General features: G+C 33.7%; 1 long non-coding RNA gene across 2 annotated transcripts in view; it reads right to left on the reverse strand.

Annotated features, from left to right (window-relative positions):
• LOC107078640 (uncharacterized) overlaps window positions 1-22551 on the reverse strand; it is a 45903-nt gene that overhangs the window by 9392 nt on the left and 13960 nt on the right. For both annotated transcript variants that reach the window (XR_011190654.1, XR_011190653.1), the window contains one exon: window positions 21000-21145. This is a non-coding gene — a long non-coding RNA (uncharacterized lncRNA). The remainder of the gene's footprint in view (window positions 1-20999; window positions 21146-22551) is intronic.

Below are 22551 nucleotides of genomic sequence, written 5' to 3' on the forward strand. Positions count from 1 at the left end.
TTGCATTTTAGTATCTACAGAAAAATTGATTTAGAATTATACTTATTCCAGCAGGTATATACCCATGTATCTGCGTATATACTACTGTGTACTCAATGTCAGCTAAAAAACAGTTTTAACTAAGCCATATATTCTTACAAAAATTGACTCCTCTTATTGGAAAACAAAACAAAAAAATCATATCATGTACAGTATAATTTCCTTTAGCTGGAATTGAACCCAATCTAAACAGTTAAGGTATACAGTCCCATTGTTATTTTGATAAACTGGTCTTATTTATCTACTGACATCAGTAGCTCTAGAAAGTATGCTTCAAAATGTTGCAAGGTTATTAAGCCACTGCCTTTAAATATATATAATATTGCTGACAGCTGTTTCACCAAACAGATCTGTGAGAAAATCATAATACAAGCTCCATATAAAGTTATGACCAGAATATATTACCTAACTTACTGACCTCTAACATAAGCAAACATTTTTCATGAAATTAGTTGCTCATATGACTAAAAACCTAATGCTGAACCTACTGCCCCTACAGTTATTTGACAAGGGGCCCCATACAGTGTTACAAATGACCCTTTGTTGAGAAGGAAGCAATATCTCATACCATCATTTCTCACCTGCTTCAAGGCTCCTTTTCCTACAGTTTTGAGACTGGCTCTTAGAAGTTAAGTCTTTGTTAAATTATTGAACAGCTCTCTTTGGCTGCTATGCAGGACATGATAAAAGCCATAGGTGTTCACTCATAGACACACAATATGTGTGTGAGGATAAGGTAAAAACATCCACCGGTGCATTGCATCAATTTCAATAAAAACTCACTACGATAAAAACTGAGATTAGACAAACATTATGATTTACAGTATGTAAAGTTGTTTCTTGGCTTATTCCCATTATAAAGAGTGATTGCAAATGATAGCTTTTAGACTTTTCTTCTCAATTTAGCTTAATCACAATTACTGCTTGTGTAAAAAGGTAAAACTAACAAAATGAAGGGAACCTAAAACTCATCATAGCCATAGCTGATTACTGATTTTGCATTCATATTTGAAAGAGAAAAAATACAGTATATTTTGTATTTTTTCTCTTTTCTCTTTATAAGCATGGTTTTCAATTTTATTCCTTTAATACATTTGTGACTGCTGTAATGTAAATTTTGTCTTGTGTTTTTGTTATTATTACAAATTCTTAGATTTTTTTTTGTGTTGAAGCAATTTGAATGAAGCAGAGTTAAGGAAAAATTGACAAATCTTACAGCAATTATTTTGAAACATGAAAATAGACACCAATGCTCTTCATGTTTAGATTGTTCATGTGTAGGATAACCTGTCTTTTTTAAGTAACATAGGACATAAAACCTTTTTTAGGTTTCTTTCGATCATGGAGACCAAACAGCTGAGCAACACTTCGGTCTTCAACAATTTGACACAACTGCACCTCACTGCTCCATTGCCATATATTCTTTAGAACAGTGACATTTAGTTGTTGTGAGTTTTAGAAGGCACCTTCTTCTATTTGAGATATCAACCACAGTAAATGCTTGAGGATCTATAATGATCAAAGTGATATGGAATACTGAAAGGTCTAAATAATAATAGCATGCTGAAACAGTCAATATCAATTGCGGATAGTGTGCAGTAAGAATAGAGTAATGTAAGTAACAAGGGTGAGACCAAAAAGAAGAAACAGCTTTTGTTTCTGTAATATAAATATGGAAAGTCTCATCTGTTGTATGGGAGATTAAACTGAAAATGTCCAAATGGCTAATGGCTACTTTTAATCTGTCAATCATCCCACAAGAGGTTGTGCATGTATTGGTCATTTTTTCTCAAAACAATAAGTACAGTAAGTGAAGAGGACAAGAGTGAGAAAACAGAAGGGGACTGTAGAGATAACTGACAAAATAAAGGAAACTAGTAAAAGAAGGATACAAAGTATATTGAAAGCAGGTGGTTCCACACAGCTGTAATTCCTGTGTAGTTAAGCAGTTAACATCCCATCATGCTTAGGAACATTTATTAAAATCCTAGGCAGGCCCAGTTGCCCATTACGTTGGCTACCATGACTATAAGAAGAGATCTCAGTGACTTTGAGAGAAGGGTGATTGTTAGGGCACATTTGGCAGGAGCTTCGGTGATGAAGACTGCTCAAGTTACTGATGTTTCATGAGGAACAGTGGCTATGATGATGTTGGCATGGAAATCTGGGGGAATGACATCAACTGTGGAGGAAAGTGCATACCCCCCGACTGTGATTTCCTTAAATTGGTTCGAGATGCAAGGTAAAACAGATGAGCCACTGTGAATGAGTTGAATACAAATGTCAATCTCAGTCATGAGCAGGCAACTTGATTAAGTACAGTTAAGAACTTTACAGGGAGCACTATTATGGTCAGGTTGCAGTGAATAAACCTCGTATTACACATAATGCATAAGTCTGCCTTCAAGAAGCAGAGAAGTACATGTGTGACACATGCCAAAAGAAGCCTACAAGTTTGAGTGTTTGTTTCCTATGTTGAAGGGTTCTGGCGACTATGTTATGTCCATGATATGGACTGCATTTTCCAGGCATGGTTTAGGTCCACTCAACCCCTTAGAGGGAAAAGTAAATGTAAAAAATTACAAAGCTATTCTGAGTGATTACTTTCATTCTGTGATAAGGTATTATCTGTCTATCCTAATGGGAGTGGGGTCTTCTAGGATAGCAATGCCCCCATCCACAGGACACAAGTGGTCACTGAATAGTTTGATGTGCATAAAATGATGTAAACTGTATGCCATTGCTGTCCCCGTCACCAGATCACGATCCAGTTCAACACTTATGGGAGATTCTGAAGTGGCTTCTAAGATATCATTTTCTGCTACCATCAACAAAACACCAAATGATGAGCTTTCTCTTAGAAGAATACTGTTGCATCCCTCCAGACACTTGTAGAATCTATGCAAAGGTGAATTGAACATGTTCTGGTAGCTCATGGTGGGCAATATGCCCTATTAAGACACTTTATATTGGTGTATCCTTTATTGTGGCAGTTACCTGTATAAAATCAAAATTAGTAGTCAAGTAAAGCTGTTTTGCCCTTAATAGCGCTCATCAGCTAATCTTTGACCAGTCAGCTTTGACCAACATAATTGACATATATACAGTACTTACACATATATAATGATAATGTGTTTCAGGTTTTTGGTGAACTTTAAGATCATGCAGTTACTATAATTATGGAAATTAATATTAATTAGATCTTGTCATTTCATGTTGCTAAATGGAGAGGAACTGCTTAAAGAGACTACTTATCCTGCCTTTTGCATATATTAAGTCACAATTTGCAGCCACAGAAAGCTGCGTTGTCCTTTTTTAGGAATCGTCAATGAGATATAGCAAGTAGTTAGACTATTCTCCCATCCTCAACATTATGAAAGGGCTAATTAATATTCAATGCAATGATCAGGAAATGAAGGCAATGCAATAATGCACTGGTTAGTGCCACTGAATGCTGCCTCACAGCTCCAGGGTTCAATTCTGGCCTGAGGCAATCAATCAATGTTTATTTTTTATAGTGTCCTTCAAAACAAACTGTCACAGAATGCTTTATGTACAGTACATGCATTTGTAAGAATTTGCGTGCTCTCTTTATATTCATGTTCATTTACTCTGGGTGCACCATTTTGCTTCCACTACACCAACGACACTATGTCTAGATTAATTGGCTATTATAAATTCTCTCTTTCTCTAAGGCTCTACATTTGGCACACTGGCATTCCACAGAGTTTCACATGTATACTATCAGTCCCACTTTTTGTCGTATGCCACCACAATAGTCTGCTGCAGCCCTCACAGGGGCAAGCAGCAATCTGATAATGGACAAAAAACTAAGAAGTAAATTATCTATGTGATAATAATGGATTATTGCTAGAGGATGAAATGAAAATGATAGATGTATGGAATTAATATTTTAGAGGCGTTCATCAAAGAAGAAACGAATTCTCTGGTAAAAAAATGGTCTTGCTCAGTCTTTACTTAATTCAAGAAAGTGTTAGAGTCTAGGAATGCCTGACAGAAATGTATAAATTGTCAGATATGCTCATTGAACATCAATAAGGATTACCTAACAGACAGATAAGGCTGGCATTGCAGCTAGAAAAATACAAAATGTATGTCCAACTATAAAGACCAAACTAAATATTAATCACTCTAACATGTATTGTATAAAAAGGTATGGAAACATTTATAGACTCTAACATTATATTTAAATTATTATTCTAGATAACATTTGGAAAAGGTAGTAGATCTTGTTTAACTTAGTGAATGCTTTTAAACAAGCAACATATACTAGTAAAACATCTGATGTAATTCATTTAGACTTCCAGAAGCCTAATGGTAAAGTTCTGGTAAAGTTAAAAGCATTGTTTAATAAAGAATTTTAAATACTGTGTACATGGGGATTGAGAACTGTCTGTTGTGTTTAAAACACAGAGTGCTGGTATGGAAGAAAAAACTTCTAACTGGGGTAAAATAATTTGTGGAGTACCACAGGGATCCTTTTTCAGTCCACTGTTTCTCCTGACTGTATCCACAGTCTAGACACTGTAATATTTCAATGGGGTTAAGGTCAGGTAACTTGGAAGGCAAGCCATGTAATATGAAAAGTTGCTCTTTATTTTTATAAATGCATTTATTTTGATTATGGACCTTTTGTTCAGGATCATTATCAAGTTAAAAATAAACTTTTCCCCTGAAATTGACTTCCTGATATTATTACATGACACAGACTGTTAAATTGTTCTTTTACAAATGTGCATTGTAAGATAAAGATTTTCACTATATCTTTGTCATTCCACTTCCACATTTTACTAAAAGCATTATGACTTATTCTGATAACTGCTTATCAATCACATTGTGTTTCCTTTTGCAACTAAAGTTTTTGTTCAAATAGTTTTTCAACCATCTAACATACTCTCTTCTTTTTGCTAGTCTTTATAGTTAAGTGCCTGTTTTTATGGTATCTTCAACTGAACAATTATCAAGTTACAACATTTGTAATTCAACAAGACAAATCCTCACATTCTATCATTTGCCTATCAAATTCCTCACAACTGTTTGCTAAAACTTTATAGGTAAGTGTATATTGGATATGTTTTGAAGCCACATCTCTTGTGGTTATAAAGCATCTCAAATATATTTTGTATTGTTATATATGGTATTTTGACACCAGGATTGTGATGATTGTTTGTTGTCTGGTTTTCTGCTTGTGTATACATGTTTTTCTACACAAGCAGAAAAACATGTATACATGTTTTTGTTTTGGAAGGCATTATGCAAATAATTGATTTTTTGTTTTTCGAAGAATGTCCTTCCTTGTGCAGGGTAGATTTATAAATATAATCCTGTATTCTATCATCTTCATTGGATGTGTGTAGTATACTCTTACCCATACTCTCATCCTGTGCTCTTGTTATTTTATTTTTGCACTATTTTCTTAAGTTAAGAAAGATCATAAAATTGATCTTTGGCATTTAGACCGAGAAAATGTGCACCCTATGAGAATGTGTCCTTAGAAGTAAAATCCCAAAATAATGAATGCCACTTTTATATTTGGAAATGTCTACAACACCTAGTACTGTTGTAGGGTCTTCACTTCTCCCTAACTTTATTTCTCACCTTCCCAGACATTCAAGTGACAGGAGAAATAAGGTAATTTTGGACTGCAGATATTTTTCTATTTGTGTGTATAGGTACACACAGATAAGTATGAGCTATGGTAGCTCATTTCAAGTGCAGGACATAAAGATCAGTGAATAATAGCTGTGATTTAATAAGATATAGCTTCTACTGACAGAAAACCATTTAATAATGTTTTGAATATACTGAATGATCATTATGATCACTGTGCACTCATAATGATAAAAAGCATGCATGACCTTGTGTGTCAGTTTTGCTGATTGCTCTCTATTTTTAATACATTTTATTGTACAATATACAATATATTTTATTAGAACTGATCTGTTTTCTTGCACTTTTTAGGATTTTTATTTCACTATTTTTTCCAGTACAGATGAAAGAATAAAAAAAAACACGGATCTGTACTATGTACTGTAATACAATAGCAACAGTGTATGTTTAATAATAGATGACTCTTTTAAAAGAAATATAAGTTATTCCACTACATCTTTGTATAGTACTAGCTAAAAAAAAGCCACTCAGTTGGTTTGAACAGATAATTATTTTCTGGAACATCATATTTTGAGCAGGAGAATCTGTTCTGTTATTTTACTCCCATGCAAAAAGTTTGCATTATGTTTTCTGTGGCTTTAAGGCAATCCATTTGAATTTCAAAAAACATCTGATACAAAATAATATTTATCTGGAAATATTCTTTGATCTAATTATATCTAGATACTGTTTTTCCAACACAGGACAATGTTTGTTGGAACTAACTTTTGAAGTAAAAGGCTTTGCACCTAGTGCACCACTGTAAGTGGGTCCATGCTTTAGCAAAGCGTGGCTTGCAGGCACATATGTTATTGGTAAACACTTAAGTGCAGGTGAGCATAAAAAAGTAAAAGATCATCAAATTAAATATTTTACATTTCAGCAACAGCCCTAAGCATGTACTAAATTACAAGAAAAGCAACAGCTGAATTTTCCACAAAATGCTCGACAGACCTTCTCTCTTTTATCCCACAGTCCAAAGACCACTGTTGGTTAATTAGAAGTCCGCCTATCCGTGGGTTTGTGTCTGTGTGTGCCCTGAAATGGACTGGCAAAGGGATGCCTTGTGCCCATTGTTTGCCCAGATAAACTCTCTCTCTGTCATTACCTTGTATTAGGTTGTTGGATTAAGTGGTGAATGAAATGAGGACGGATAGTTGGAAATGAAGGTTGTATGACAAAACACAGTCCAGTCTAATCCTGACAGTTTGTTAAAAATATTCAAAAAATGCCAGAGGGCATACACAATTTCCAAAAAGGTTGGTATGTATAATTAATTTTATAATACAGTTTTGCAAATATTTTTAGATCAATGGTATGTTTTTATTTTAAATTACAGTCTTCACTTATAAAGGTAATAGCTGACATGAATTAAATAGTTTGCATGGCATTATCTTTTCATTAATTTTATTTAATCACCTTGTACTGTATATATATATAAAGATGGATAATACATACATAATGTATAATATTAGAAAACCACATCTTTCATTAAGTAAAGAGCCTAACGATCAAATTGTTTTATCCATCATTTTTCTATATTATATTTTATATAAAGTGCGGCCAATTTGTAGAAGAAAAATAAGGGAAGAATGATTTAATGAACATATAGTACTTTAAAGTGGAAATCATAAAGGACTTTCACAGTCATACATTTAACGTGCATTCTCAGCCAAAAGTCGTCTGCATATTTGGAAGAAATGAAAGCCTCTTTGTGAGAATGGGTTTAATCCTTTCTTTGGCACATAAAGGATGTACCTTTAAACTTGCCTTCACTGCAGTGACAGCCATGGAAATTGCTCAGAGGTAGGATGCCATCTCATTGACATTGTTTGTAAGAATAACATACTGGAGGGGAAAGGTCTCATCTTAGGGATTCCAGAGTAACTATCACTCTATGAATTGTTTCTAAGAATTGTCACAGGCTTGCTATTTACTATACATTACTAATTTTATTCCTTGCAAACACATACATTTGCTTAGGAAGTTCCTCAGCTATCCTAGCAAACTTTCAGAAGAATTTCAGAAAGGCTAGGCAGCACAGCACTTAATAATAACAAATCTTTATTTATAAAGCACCTTTCAATTCCAAGGAGTTTTCAAAATACAACAGCAACTAACAAAAGTCACTAAAATAAATAAAATTAAACAATTAAAATGTGAGTAAATTGACAAAATGTATAATAACCTTTATTTTATGACTTTCAAGTACTGCAAAATAAAACAAAAAAAAAGTATCCACAAACTAAAAACAGTAAATCACACAAATAAAATCAAGGTATAAAACTGAATTTTAAAACGTATTTGAGTTCTGAATAACTAAACTCTGATATGATGTTGTCCCCAACCTCATCTTGAGATTAGATTTACTATTCCAAGTTTCAGGGCAATGGCTACCACATTCCAGACGGCTTTCAGCATCCTCTAACAAAGTCCCCAAAATAACACAACAGCACTGGGAGGACAATAGGAAAGACCTTCCACTTCAACAAGTGATGTTGGGAATAGTTGGATTGGATTGAGACAGCAGTGAAACAGGTCTCCCATTCATCTTTTTCAATTCTTCTTCTGTGCTTTCCTCTTTTTTTCGGGGGTACAAGATCCTGGCAGACAACTGATCTTTCTGGCTCCCTGGAAATCTGAGTGATGTGCTTCCTCATGAAACATTTCCCCTCACACCAAGTTATGCTGAGTCATGCATGTAAGTGATTAAAATAATGTGATCTCAAAATTCAGAGAAGTTAAGACTTCCCACACTTTTTAACATTAAGAACAATCTTCATTACCACTTAAATCAAAGGATTCAACTTTGCACATGTCCTAAAATATATACACCTCTACAACCACTCTCTGTCACTGGAGAACGGTTTGAATGGATCACAATGCACTTCAATGGGGCATTACCAAAGCCTTTCAAGACCACAAATACTGTATATCCTTGTAACCTTGATTACACCATCAGATATCTGGATGCCACTAAACACAGCTAGTAAATCTTTGATGAAAGAAGCCATGTCCTTTTTTCATCAGAATTAGCCTTCCCAAAGAAATGATCACAAAATAAAGTAGCACTTTAATCTAATTAGGTGGCTTTGTATTTGAGAATTTTCTATGGACCTCTGGTTACCACCTGTTAAGCCAGGTATTTATACGGTTCCTTCAGGTGAATTGGTGTATAAAATTGTTTCTCCAGAGAAAATCAGTTGAAATTGAGTCTGAAGATCTTTTGCATTTCCTGATCTCTGTTTAAGTGTTCTTCTGTTCATTTACTTTTCATTGTGGATATAACCTCTGCATATATACTATAATTTTATAATTGCTATTTTTTACAATAATTCATTTTTCTAAGGTGTATATTGTTTCTTTTTCAGTTACAAAGAAATATACTTTATTCTTAACTAAGCTGAATATGGAGACATGAACCAAAAGACTAGCAAATGAAATAAAAAAAAGTATAATTACTAATTACGGAAATTTGAAAAATACAGAAAATGATGTTAAAATGACAATACACAGTGGCTGCTAACACTGATATATTGTCCAGCCTTACATGTTTTCTTTTTTTTTAAAGAAACATGAATAAGGACATTTGTTGACAAAGCAAACAGTTTCCTACAGTATATGCATTCCTGACAAATGGCCATGTCTGCACTCTGTATGGAGTTTTAAGAAGATTTTCCATGTTACCTAAGATCAGAGATTATGAGCAGGTCATTTTCTAATCAAACACATATTGAACACATTCCTTTTGTATTCCATAGTAAAAATGGTCTTATTTGCACTGATCATGGTGTTATGAAATATGTCTTATTTGAACATTAGATACTCAATTGTCAAATATAATTCCATTAGGCTCATATTGCCCTTTGATAATTCACAAAGTATGCACATATATGCATATAATTAAATATGATTTTGATTGCATAATTCTGATTAAATTTGATTGCCACTGATTGCATAATTGCTTTTATTTTAATTTTGCAACTTTTTTTGGAACAGTACTGAGAGACAACCTGTTTTGTTCTATATAAACTGTACAAATGCACTTCCAATTAGCAAAGCATATTATGAAAAAAAAATCATTTGAATGATTCAACAGGGCATCCAAACCATGAGAGCAATTCACCGGTCTTGAAAAGAAAAAAAATACAACTTGGACATAAAGTAACAGTGACTGCATATGCTTCTAATATATGCTTATGCAATTGTAATTTAATACAATTAAAACTTGTATTACTTTTTATATGACAAGATAACACCTTGCTATAAACAGTCTTGTCGACAGCACAATGTACTTCATCTGGCCTTAGATTTCAGTGAAGTTATTCAAGTTTTTTTCACCAAATCCAATATGAGAGTCAACCAAGTGACCAAATATCTTTTTTGGACTATATTATCAAAGATATAGTATAACTACAGAACACCACCATGTTTCAAGGCTCTATGGTGTTCAGTTCCAGAGAGTAATGCCTTTAAAAACCCTCACATTTGGTCACAATCCAGCATGACGGCCAATCCACGTGACCTGCCAATGTAACTTTCACTCTTCCCACAGATCTTTACAACCCTGCCAAATTTCATAACCTTTCATCAAGGGGTTTCGAAAATAGCATTGGAATAGCATTATGATAATAATCCAAGAAACGATAATAGGTTTATTTTTTGCTTGGCCCCTTGATTTTGCATAGCTTTGTTTACTAAAGTATGCACAGCTTATTTTTAATGTTTATAAAAAGTCATACAAATTTTAATTGTATTAAAGTGCATTGCATACTAAAAGATGTTCAGTTGTGTTTCAAAGTACTCATTAAATGATACACTGTCTCTAAATGTATTTAAAAGTATATGAATGGGTGGTCCCTTTAAGGTGGTCCTGAAAGCAAACCATTCAATTAATCTTTAGACATGCTACAATGTTTACAGCACATAATACTGCAGGAGAGTTATTGCCAACTAGAGGAGTGGTACTGTACATCTCACATTTTTGTCACAGCAGGTCTGCAGGTGTGAAGAAAGACAAAGGATTCTCTGCTTCACACAATCTTAGAAAGCCTTTCTGACTAATTCCCATTCAATCAATCGCAAAAAGGCGGTATAACTTAAAGAAAATGTTCATATTTTATAATTTTTTAAACCAAAAAATCAATAATGAAATTAGCAGATTCCCTGAACAGAAAATAACCTCAAGAAGTATTCAGAACCCACATGTATGTGGGTACAAGCAGTGGAAATAAAGTTTCTCCATTTAGCTGCTGGGCTTACTCTCCATGACAGGGTGAGGAGCTCAGGAATTCGAGGGAACCTTGGTGTAGAATCACTACTCCTCTGGAGTGAAAGGAGCCAACTGAGGTGGTTCAGGCATTAGATCAGGATGTCCCCTGGGTGCCTCCCACACTGGAGGTGTGCAAGGCATGGTGCACTGGGAAGTGATCCAGGGTAGACTCAGGACACACAGGAGAAAGGAGCTGGAGAAAGGGAAATCTGGTCTGCCCTGCACAGCCTATCACCATATGCACCTCTCACCAGGAGTAGGTGGTTAAAAACGAGATGAGAGGGGAGATGAGTGTTTAGTATTTCTATAGCAGATCAGAAATACAATAAGTCATAATACTGTACTATATCTAAAAAATATATTTTTATTAAGAGGTTGAATCCTGCTGAATGTTAAACCATTTGAGTATATGTATAACACGCAGCATATGCTCAAAACCACAAATAATGCAAAAATAAATATAATATTTACTGTATATGCTGGGGATGCATTGCCCTACTGCTCTTCTTTCTGGAACAGTGTTAAAAAAGAATAAGAAGAGTTGGTTTTTTTTCAGGAGAAGAAATCTAAAGCTCATTCCATATGAGCCACATTTTATGGGCAGACAAATCAATGTAAATCAAATGTGAGGCATAAAATGAGGAGTGTCACACAACTCACAGTTCTTACAGCATTAAGCCTCAAAACAGACATATGGGCAAAAGTGTATATGGAAATCCTTTTAATGTATTTTTGTGATTCTACAGATTATGACAAGACCATTTCTTTCTGCAGATCACATCTTTGATGCTTTATGAAAGGACAGTGGTACCATAGGAGCAATATGTGGAAAGAATAATAAGGCAAAGCTGTTTTCTTTGCTTTATATTGCCATGTACAAAAGCTGACCTGTGCAAACCTTTTTTTTAACAGATACACAAATATTATAAAAAGCGGTTAGAAAATAATTGGATAAATGCCTTGTTACATGGAAAGGTCACCTGTAATTGCCAATTAGGCCATTGATAAAAGTGATTATAAAACTTATCATGGAGAACTCCATCTTATTGATGTCTACGTTTACCTAATATTGCTGTGTCCATAATGTGAAAAGGAGAATAAACAGATGCTAGTTCACCCACCCTAATGTGTAAAAAAAAGATCAGTTACAGTAACTAAATTGGTGTTGAGTTACATGTTTCATATACTATAAGTATCCAACAAAGTAAAAGACAGAGGTGTTAATAAAAACCTGCTTTATAATCTCTGAGTACATTTTATACTAGCATTTTCAGCCATGTGTGCTGATGTACACTATTACTAGTAATTTGGAATTTTAATTGGTTGCAATTTTTTTCCCAATTAACATGCAAAAAATAGCATATGACGGTGTTGTTATGGATATTTTTTATGTCTTAGCAACACATATAAATAAAACCATGGCACTTTTACATAGTGCTGTCTTCTTCTGTTATTATTGTATTGTCTTATCATAGAACACAGGGAGGTAACTGGTTTGATTAATTATTTTGTTGTCCATTTCCCTTAGTAAACGTAAGTTTTGATCTCTGTCAGCAGTGGTGACCTTGCATCTGGCTAAATGCATTTAATTAACTTGTGTCAAGAGAAATAATAAACCTCAGGTCTATTTAGTTTGGATCATTTACCACACTAAATCCAGTGAAGTTAGAGATCACCATACTGTAAGTATATGTTTGATCATTTGCAGTGTATATCCAGTCTTATTCAGCATCCTCACTTTCAATTGGAAAAGCTGTATAATACGCATTGCTAATATAACACAAAATGATTTAAATTAATTTTCTGCAGTGTTTTGCAAATAAAACTATAAGAAAATAGAATAAATTACTGATAATATGAATCTTTGTTAAAGTTTATAATGTCTTTACAAATTGGTATTCATATACTGTACATTATTAAATGTTTTTAATGATGAATGTAAAAAAGACAACCTTGACTTGGAACCTCTTTTGTTAGCACATAAGATTAGCAAATGGAACACAAACTATAACAGACATACACTGCACAATATAATGTATGTTTACGCAATTCAGATGTGCCTAGAATAAGTCAAATGGGCATCAGTCTTGAAAGATCACATTCCAGTTTTTAACACAATCCAGAAGTAGAGCTCTATCTGAGTGGAAAACGGGTAACAAGCAAATCCTTTTGATACCAGTGTGACTAACAGTTTAATTTGGAACAACCACTTCAAAGGAATCTCTGAATGTTTTCTACTGTTTTCCCCATAGGGGTCCATACATTATTTTATAAATGCATTTCTGTTCTAAATATGTTTTAATGCCATTCTGATTGCCTAATTTCTCATGTCAGCAACTCTAGTTTGGAATGAGTTGACACAATTGGACCAGAAGGGCATATGATTATTACTGGATGTAAATGGTAATGCAGCCTGTCTGTTGTGGGATGGTTTTAGTTTTAAATATGCCATTTAGTCATATTTGTCTAGTTCATCTACAGGACATGTCAGGATGTGGCACTGATATACAGCTGTGTGGAGGCAATGATAGCACTGAATTTAAAGTTAATTGAAAACATTAAAATTGTCTTAATGGAGTTTAGTCATTTGTAGCATATTAAATGTGTTCATGTAAAGGTCTGTATAGTATTATTTGTTCAAAAGGTCATTCTATGGCTGAATATTGAGTTTCCACTAATAAAAAAAAAAGATTTATCCATGCAAATATCTGGTGGCTTAACAATTTAACAATTCACATATATTTGCCTGAATAAAATAGAGCATTAATGTAAAATGTGGCTACACTGGTTAATATCTGTATGCATCTAGGGAAAAGTCCACAGTTGTATCACATCATAAAACTTTGAGAAACAGTTATGTTTTATAGGAAACCAAAACCAAAAATTGGCAATTGTGTGATGAAAACATAGATTTCTGAACATGTGGTTTGGGGGCAAATGAGCATTGCTAAAATTAAACTAAACAGTGCTTTAGTTTGCAGATTTGTATGTTAAACTGCAGCTTTTTTCCTCCTTCTAGCAATAGTATCTACTTTTCACTTTTAATAAATGCAATCAAACAATAAAATAAAGAATATTCATATAGTTCAAATGTACTGTATGAATGTTTATACAAATGAAAAATCATGTTAATAGTACAACTAGGTTTTGTTTTTTAAAAAATAAGAAGAGCTATAAATCAGATAAGATCCCTGCGCCAATCAAACTGAATTGGAACGGCAATGCTTTGAGCAGGAATGGAACCCAGGCAGGCAAGAATTCTTCCACTTTTCCCACTTTAACAGGTCAAGAGTATTCTGTCATTGTATGACTTACATGGTCGCAGTTGTTTTTGTTACATATTGTCTTGCCTTAAACCTATTGACATGCACTGCTTTGAACATTTGTAATTTGAAAACAGTATGTCAAAATGTGGAAATATGATATTGTGAATGTTGGATGAAACTCATGCTTGAATGATGGCTATAGTTTGCAACAAGGCCTAAACCTTAATCAAATGTGTGTAAGGTACTTCAAAAGAAAAGGTAAAGAAATAATTTATACAATTTATGCTTTTGCTTCGTCAACCAGTGGAAATTCCTTGAAACTAAAGAAGGACTCAAGGTTATACAACCTCACAAAAGAATGTCTCAAAGGAGACGTGTACATGACTGAGTGTAAAAATAGCATTACCCCACAAGAACCTGTTAAACTAGGGTATACCATGGTTTAAGAACAGCATGCATAGTACATGATATAATCGATTGCATTACATTTGGTTTCAGCATTATATTGCTTTACAAAATGAGTTTTTTTAATAATGATACACAAGATTTACATTCACTTTAAATTCACTGCTGCAAAAATGACTATATATTATATGCCTATAGAAAGTAAAAGTAATTTCTGTCAGCATTACTAACAACAAAATAAAAAAAAATGTTACTGTCAATGTACTGTTCACATGCTTGAGACTAATAAAATTGATTCCCATTCAAAATAAGGTTTTATTTCTTAATAACCCTTTTGTTTGAAAGTCAATTCCAACCTCTGACATGATAAAAGCATTACAAACTAACAGTACTTTGATCTGAAGGATTATAGGATTTATTTTCATGCAAAGAGAAATACTAGGATAAGCAAATCACAAAAGACTTCTTCAAGTCAGCAGTTTTCATGTATGAACCATTGATTCCTACAGTAGGTGTCTGTAAATTTAGAGAAACCACTAGTGTTTAAGTATGAAGTTTAGCTTGAACTATAACACTATGTCAAAGCACTTAAGAAAATGTGTTGAAAGAACAAATACTTAAACATGACCCTGACAGTAGAACTTACCTTAAACGGCTAACAGGAGAAGAAATTTATTAAAAAAGGAACAGAATAACAGGAGTGAGAATGCTTCAATTTTTAAAAAATTGGGCGTAGACTGTGATTAAAAATAATATTGTTCCTTCGGGTAGATTATCTATTATTACTGTAAGCATTATCATCAACGTTTGCTTAATGGTTAAACAACGCTTAAAACATTTCTTATTAAGTTTCCTACTGCAAAAATAGTTACAAAGCAATTCAATTTACCACTTCAGAAGACGTCTTTTGGATTTGTTATGTCACATGCATATGATGATATGATACATAAAAATATACAAGCATCAAAAGAAAATATGCAGGTAAGAAATGAAAAGAATACAACTTTAATTCCATTGTTGTTTTAATTCTGTGCCAACTGTCTTTGTACTTGATAGTCAAAATCATAAATGAACTTGCATCATTTTTGTTGTTTTTGTGATGTATTTATCATATATACTGTATGCGTAACAGATTTAACAGATTCTAGAGGATTTTTTTTTATTTACTGGCATACTGTAAGTGATATCATCAGTTGTAAAGACAGTCTGACAAAGTTCAGAGGTCAGGCATTAGAATGATTATTAAAAAATGTGCACAAATGGAAGTTATCTGCACATTGTATGTGCACTATGTAAATGTGTCAAACGTATGAATGGTCCCTGATGTTCCTCTATTCAGTCTGTACAACAACTGCCACATCAATTTCTGAGCATCTCTATTCCTTTTCTTCCTCTGTGGATCTCCATCTCTTTACCTATTGATTCCAACCCCAATCTATGTCCCTCTATTGCCAAGAACCTGTCACGATCATCATACCTCCTTTAGAGGGCGCTCCGACCCTTTTGTATTTTAGTTTTATAACGTACACCTGTCCCTGGTTTTTCCCCGTATTATTTAAACCCTGTTCCTCTGAAGCTCTGAGCTCAGCATTGGAAGATGGACAGCTGGAAGCCCACCTACCAACAGGTCCAAGAGGGACCCAACGGCATAGGCTTTCCAAGCACCGGATCACTGCCGTCACCACCCCCCTGTTTGTAATCCCATCCTGTTCCAGCTGTGTTTTCCCTGTTGTCCTTCTCCAGTCACTTCCAGATTATCTGCATAGGGTCCTAAACAACACACTTTACGGGAGTCAGGACCAGCTCCCGTGACAGAACCTCACTGTAATATTGACTTTCCTTTATTACTCAAAATATATTTATTCCCTGGGACATTCTTGCTGGATACTATTGAATAATATTAATCTGCCCATTCCTTACCAAATACACTGGTAATACTGGTAATTCTGGCCCTGGTACTCCCCTGCCCATATGATTGTAACTCCTTTATGGTCAAACTCCCTCCTGATGCTTTCTGAACAATCAAACAATTCAAGAATTATGTGGTTCTTCTTGTATTTTCTCTTGCTTGTTTTTCTAAAGCTACTCTGTTACTCCAGTTCCACAACTGGATTCTAACTGGATAGCTATAATCACCCATTTCAAAACACTAGTTCTTGCCTACTCTTTTCTCAGGTTTTTTGCTTCTTGCCAAACTCTTCTCTTTTTCTACCAGACTTTCTGTGCCCCAACTCTGTTTTCTTACTTTCAGAGTTTGTTCATTCTCAATCTTTGCTCCTCAATAGTGGAATGATCAAATCAGAACTGCTTTGTACCTTAACATAATTTGGTATTTACTCAAATCTCTTCTGTATAAGGAACTGTGATCTCTCAGTTACTGTATAATATATATCTTCAGTAATTCTTACACTATCATGTGCTGATGTTTTGAATTCTCATACTAGTAATGTAAACTTGCTAATTGCAGATATTCACTATAAACATGGAACACATACAAACAGGCTGCTTACATACATTACTAATCTGTATCTACATATGGTCTCTTTTCTTTAGTTCTTACTATTACATTTTCTTTCATGGCATTGCATTACTCTTCCTGCTTGTGCTGTCCTTATTTAATTGACTTAATTTAATCTCAGTTTACTGTTGCTGCATGTAAGAAATGTAAATTTATAAGAGCAACAAACCTCCAATCTAAATTTGTTGTTAATGACTAAATATTGCATGTGTACTAACATTTTATAAAACAGAAATAGTTTAGGTAAATCCATTATGCTCATTACCATTTGTCATCCACATGTTTGATCAACAGGAGCTCTACTTTGGACGTCACCGTACCAGAGATCCACCATTGGAAGAAAGCTTTAAAATTTGTGATGCATACTAGGTTGTAAATGTGGTGTCAACGGATTCTGTCCTATTACTCTTATCGAACCAATAAATGTATATGTCAGTTCACTGGTCTCTGAGCCCTAGATGCCACACATTATTCCAGCTCATCCTATAAATATACAATAGAGATCAAGTCAGAGAACAGGGTATCCACTGCATAATTATCACATTCTTATCTTGCAAGAAACCCTTTGTTACATGAACAGCATGAGGATTCCTGAAGGAATGTTAAGTCAGGATGAGTCAGAAGGTCAAAAAGTGAGGTCCCAGGACTTGATTTGTGTTACGCCATGCAGGTTATCATCAATCATTACAAATGGAATTCTGTAGTGACTAGACACCCCTGTCAGCCTCATCATACTTAGAAGATTGGCCTGTTGTACACAACAATTAACATCTTTCTGCACATCTGTACCACACTTGCTAATGTCCATCTGGGTGGTCTACACAAAACCTTGATTCATTGCTAAAGAGTATCTAACACCACAGTGATAGTGTACTGATTTAGTCTACATACGTATACTGTAGCACAAAGACATTGTTCTCACAATTAGCAGGTAATATTTTTCCCCTTTCAGTGTTTTCCTTTCTTGATTTTTGTCAGGTCAACTGATGAAATTACTTCACCTGTGTCATATCAAGTCTCTCATTAATCCGGTTATTTAGTGCTAATGCAAGAATGACAATTATTCAAGTATATAATGGTCATGATTAACTATCTGATCAATTAAACAAGATGATGCCAAAAACATCTAATCCAGTGATTCCTAATTTGGGGGCCATCTTCCCTAGGTGAATTTGAGTTGCTTCAAAGGCGGGTATGAGGAAATGAGAAAACATTTAATGTCAAATTCAGATAAAACATTACAAAAAGAGTAGATTGTAATATTTGTTAGCATTAATATTCTGCAAATAAAGAACATCGCCCAGCATACTTGTGTTTTTAGAAGAAAAATCATTATAAAATACCACAGAACTGCAGTAATAGATACAAACAGAACATATATTTTCAGATTACTTTTAGGAAAGTTCTTTAATAAAAGGTTCTTTGCCAAATTGCAAACAGTAGGCCCTTCCTAAGCTATCAAACATTTTTGACCCCTTATTAACAAGAACCCCCACCAAAAATAACTAAAAATGTAAAGAAATCATTATTAATTGCATTCAGCAACATCATTTATTAAATAAAACAACATTGAAAAAAGAAAGCCATACAAAAGATTGATATTCTATTAAATTTGTTTAATAGAGAAGCTGTGTTTTCACCATAAAGAAGCTGGTAGACTATACATATATAAATCTATAAACTTGTCAAATGCCAAAATGTTCTTCTCACTAAATGGGAGTGAGCAATATTAGAACCAAATGAGCAATGTACCTTGCATGGACCATGCAATGCTCAGCAATCTTAAATTTACAACACTTAAAATCTATCATAAACTGGAAATTCATGCAGACACACATGTAATTATTTCCCTCGACTAGTTGCCTAACTAAAGTAACCATAGGCTAATTTATTTTTCCCCTTTAATCTATATAACACTTGGACACACTGCATGGTTCCATCTTTGCATAATCTTCCCTTAGGAAGAGCCATTTTGGTTTTGAATAAATTTAAATAAAATGTTCATACTATAGTGTTGGAAAAATAAATGTGAAGTACAAAAATATAAAGGAAAGAAATCTGCATTAAGTTATTACAAACACGGATTGAGGGTAACTAAATCAACTCAGTACTTTTATATATTTCTAAATGCATCCTGAGTTTTTTTTTCTTAGGAGACATCATTTATTATTTGTTTCCTATTCCGTCTTCTTTAACCTGAATCAATTGATTATAGTTTCATGCTCACATCTGAGGTCGTCTTGTGTGTTTTTAAATTTTGCTTTAAATCTGTTACTATTTTTCCTAGGACTAAATTGGTGTTATATACCATTGCACTAAGAATAAGGCCTATCTGTACTGTCTCACCAAGAAATGACACATTTGTGGTTGCTTCAAATTTACCACACCCGATTTTCTTTTTCTTGCCAGAAGGAATTCCTAATCCAAACTTGGCATCCTTATATACTACGCAATGTGCCACCAGAACTGGAAGCTCGGGATCACTGGATTTTAAAATGGTTTGCAATACACTTTTCCTCACACAAAGAAATCATTTTTTCATCTAAATCCTAATTCCTTTTTCATTTTACTTAGAACTCTTTTAGGGGAGCACCTGTGTAAAAAAAAACTCATGGTGGAACAGGGCATACATTTCCAAATAAAAACGTATTATAACTGTTATACTGTATGTAGTCATATCGAAGCCTTCTCAGTAGTTTTGTGCAGAATAGTTTGAAATATTTCAGGCTCTAGTATTTTTTTCCTTCACGGACATGCATCATTTAAACATATGTGATCTTTCTAGCGTCACTCAAAGGTCAAATTGTAGTTAAGACTATAGTTATGTGTATTAAAGTAAATTAAGACCCTTTGTGTACATAAAGTGACCTATAATATTCATTATATTTAGAAACTTTACACTTAAAGTTAATCTGTGCTCGCATTCCAAAAGAGTTATTAGTCAGTTTAAAAGTTTATTTTTTTAAAGTAAAGATAAACCAAAATGCTCTCAAATTGAGTTCACTTAGCTCTACTTGTGGATTGTTTGACTTACTAAGTGCTCTATTATGAAAAATTGTCCAATAACACATAAAGAACCTCTTAAAAAATTTAAAAATCACAACTTCCAGACATTGCGACTGAATATGAAAACAGATGTTTTATAAATAATGTTGTAAAGAAATAATGGTGTGACACATTTTTATTTAAATCGTCCTTGATAAATCTAGTTGTTCAGACATAAATACAGAAAAATATTTTTTTCATCATAAGATAAAAAGATCACAGAAAGCAGTAGCAATATAACCCCCACCACTTGATTACTTGACTACTTTTGTGTAGGTACCATAAATAAAAATGAATGAAAATGGATAAACAACATTTTGTATGAGGAGACAAATGCAGTTTTGAAAATAAGTTGCAAAATTACTTTTTTAATAATCATTCAATAAAATCCAAACATTTTTAAAACTAGCCCCCACTTCATGTTCAGTTTTAAGGTGTGCATGTGCCAGTATGGAACATAAGTTGGGAAACATCATTCTGCAAAACTTTAAAAAATAATTTGGATGTACTGTATAGTGTAACAGTTATATTTGTATAAAAGAGATCACAGCATTTCATTAAGAACAACAAATTTAAACATTTTATGTGCAACATATGCGCCTCATAAAGTACTCCTATTTAAGAAGTGAGCATTGGTTAGTAATAGTCTTTAAACTGTTCAGTCACAACTAACACCCTTAAAGCAGGTTTGTCATTACAAACATACATTACAAGCCTATATGATCATAATGTCTATCATTCTGTAAATCAACATCACATATCGGTAACCTTAGTTTCGCCTTACCTTACTCATTGTGCAGCTTCACAAAGTCTATCAGGCTCAGCCATCAAGATTCATCTCTCAGTGTATATCCTTTTGCAGCGTCCATCTTCATACACACTTCAGTCAGACCGTACTTCAAAAATATAGGACACTTTGTGTCACAGCCACTGTAAATGAGGAAATGATTTACAATATTATTCATGCATTGATTAAACTTCCAGCTCTGGTTTCTTTACTTTTTATGCAGACTGTACTGGAAGGAGCTATTTTTGTGACTTTCTGTGGAGGTTTGCACTGAGGAGGAATGCAAAACTTGTTTATTACATTAAGACATTACATGACATTCATCAAAACCAAAGTAAGACTGTAGTAAAATCTGTTTTTTTTATAACAAAACATACTGGAATTGTATTTATTTTTCAATGCCCAGACACTTGGGCACACCTCCATGTCACTGTTGCTGTATCTCCATGTCACTGTTGCCAAGAGGACAATTACCCTGTATTTTGGGTTCATTGCCCAACCAGTAGTCATGAGTAATGTCTTTCTGTACATTCACAATATATTTTAGATGCCAAACACCATTTGTTACACATATATTAAGTAAAATGATGTAAATTTGATGGTGCCATTTTGATTAAATTCAGAGCTCTAACACTGGACATAAACAGGTCAAGAAAGAGAATTTCAGACATTTTCTCCCAGACATGTAGTGTTTTTTGCTTCTCATGTGTACTATGACCTCAAAATAATACTCTGTATTTTTATTTAATGTCGAGACTCCTTTTATGTTATACTGTATCATAAGTGTGTTATGTGCTTGCCATGCTAGTCTCTTTAGCAGTTGTATGAGGGTTACCTTGGATGCCAAGAGATAAGTGTTTGGAGACATAGCACATACATATTCTAAACAAGGACATTACATGTTTTTTTTCTGAATTCAATAAAAAATAATTTTATATCTGGAAGGAAAAAAGAGCAAACAATCTGAATAATAAGGGTAGATCGAGATCTGTTTAACCACGTGTGACCGATTTCTCTTCCATTGTTTCACCATCCCCCTCCTTCACAGCTGGTGCTTTTCTCTGTGGGTAGCTTTTGACTCCTTGTTGTCCTCTTCAGTAGGTTTGCAGTGGTTGTGTAAGATGTCAATAGAGACAGCATTAAGGGGTTCACAGACTAGAAACGTTCTAAAAATATATATTACAGACAAAAATGTTTCCTGACTGAAAATTGATGCATTATTATATTTAATATAAGTCTTTACAGTTTGATTAAAAGTAAGCTATCATGCAGCAGCACACCACTAAATGATGCAGTATTAATGAATGTTACACAGTAAAGCTAATTGAATTATCAGATTTTCTAAAAGAACAGTGTGCATCAAAGAATAAACTGTTTCTTTTTTAATGAAAAAAAGACAGTGTAATTAACACTGATTATAAAATATAATGAGCAAATGATTCTGGATTACTATGGAGAATGATGTATTTTCATTGTTAGAGTATGCTAAGAGTAATTGATGAATAAGTATTAATTTTCTCATGTGTTTTCACTCCAAGATATGTAGTAA

This window comes from Lepisosteus oculatus, chromosome 10, assembly GCF_040954835.1.
Source record: "Lepisosteus oculatus isolate fLepOcu1 chromosome 10, fLepOcu1.hap2, whole genome shotgun sequence".
Classification (NCBI taxonomy): domain Eukaryota; kingdom Metazoa; phylum Chordata; class Actinopteri; order Semionotiformes; family Lepisosteidae; genus Lepisosteus; species Lepisosteus oculatus.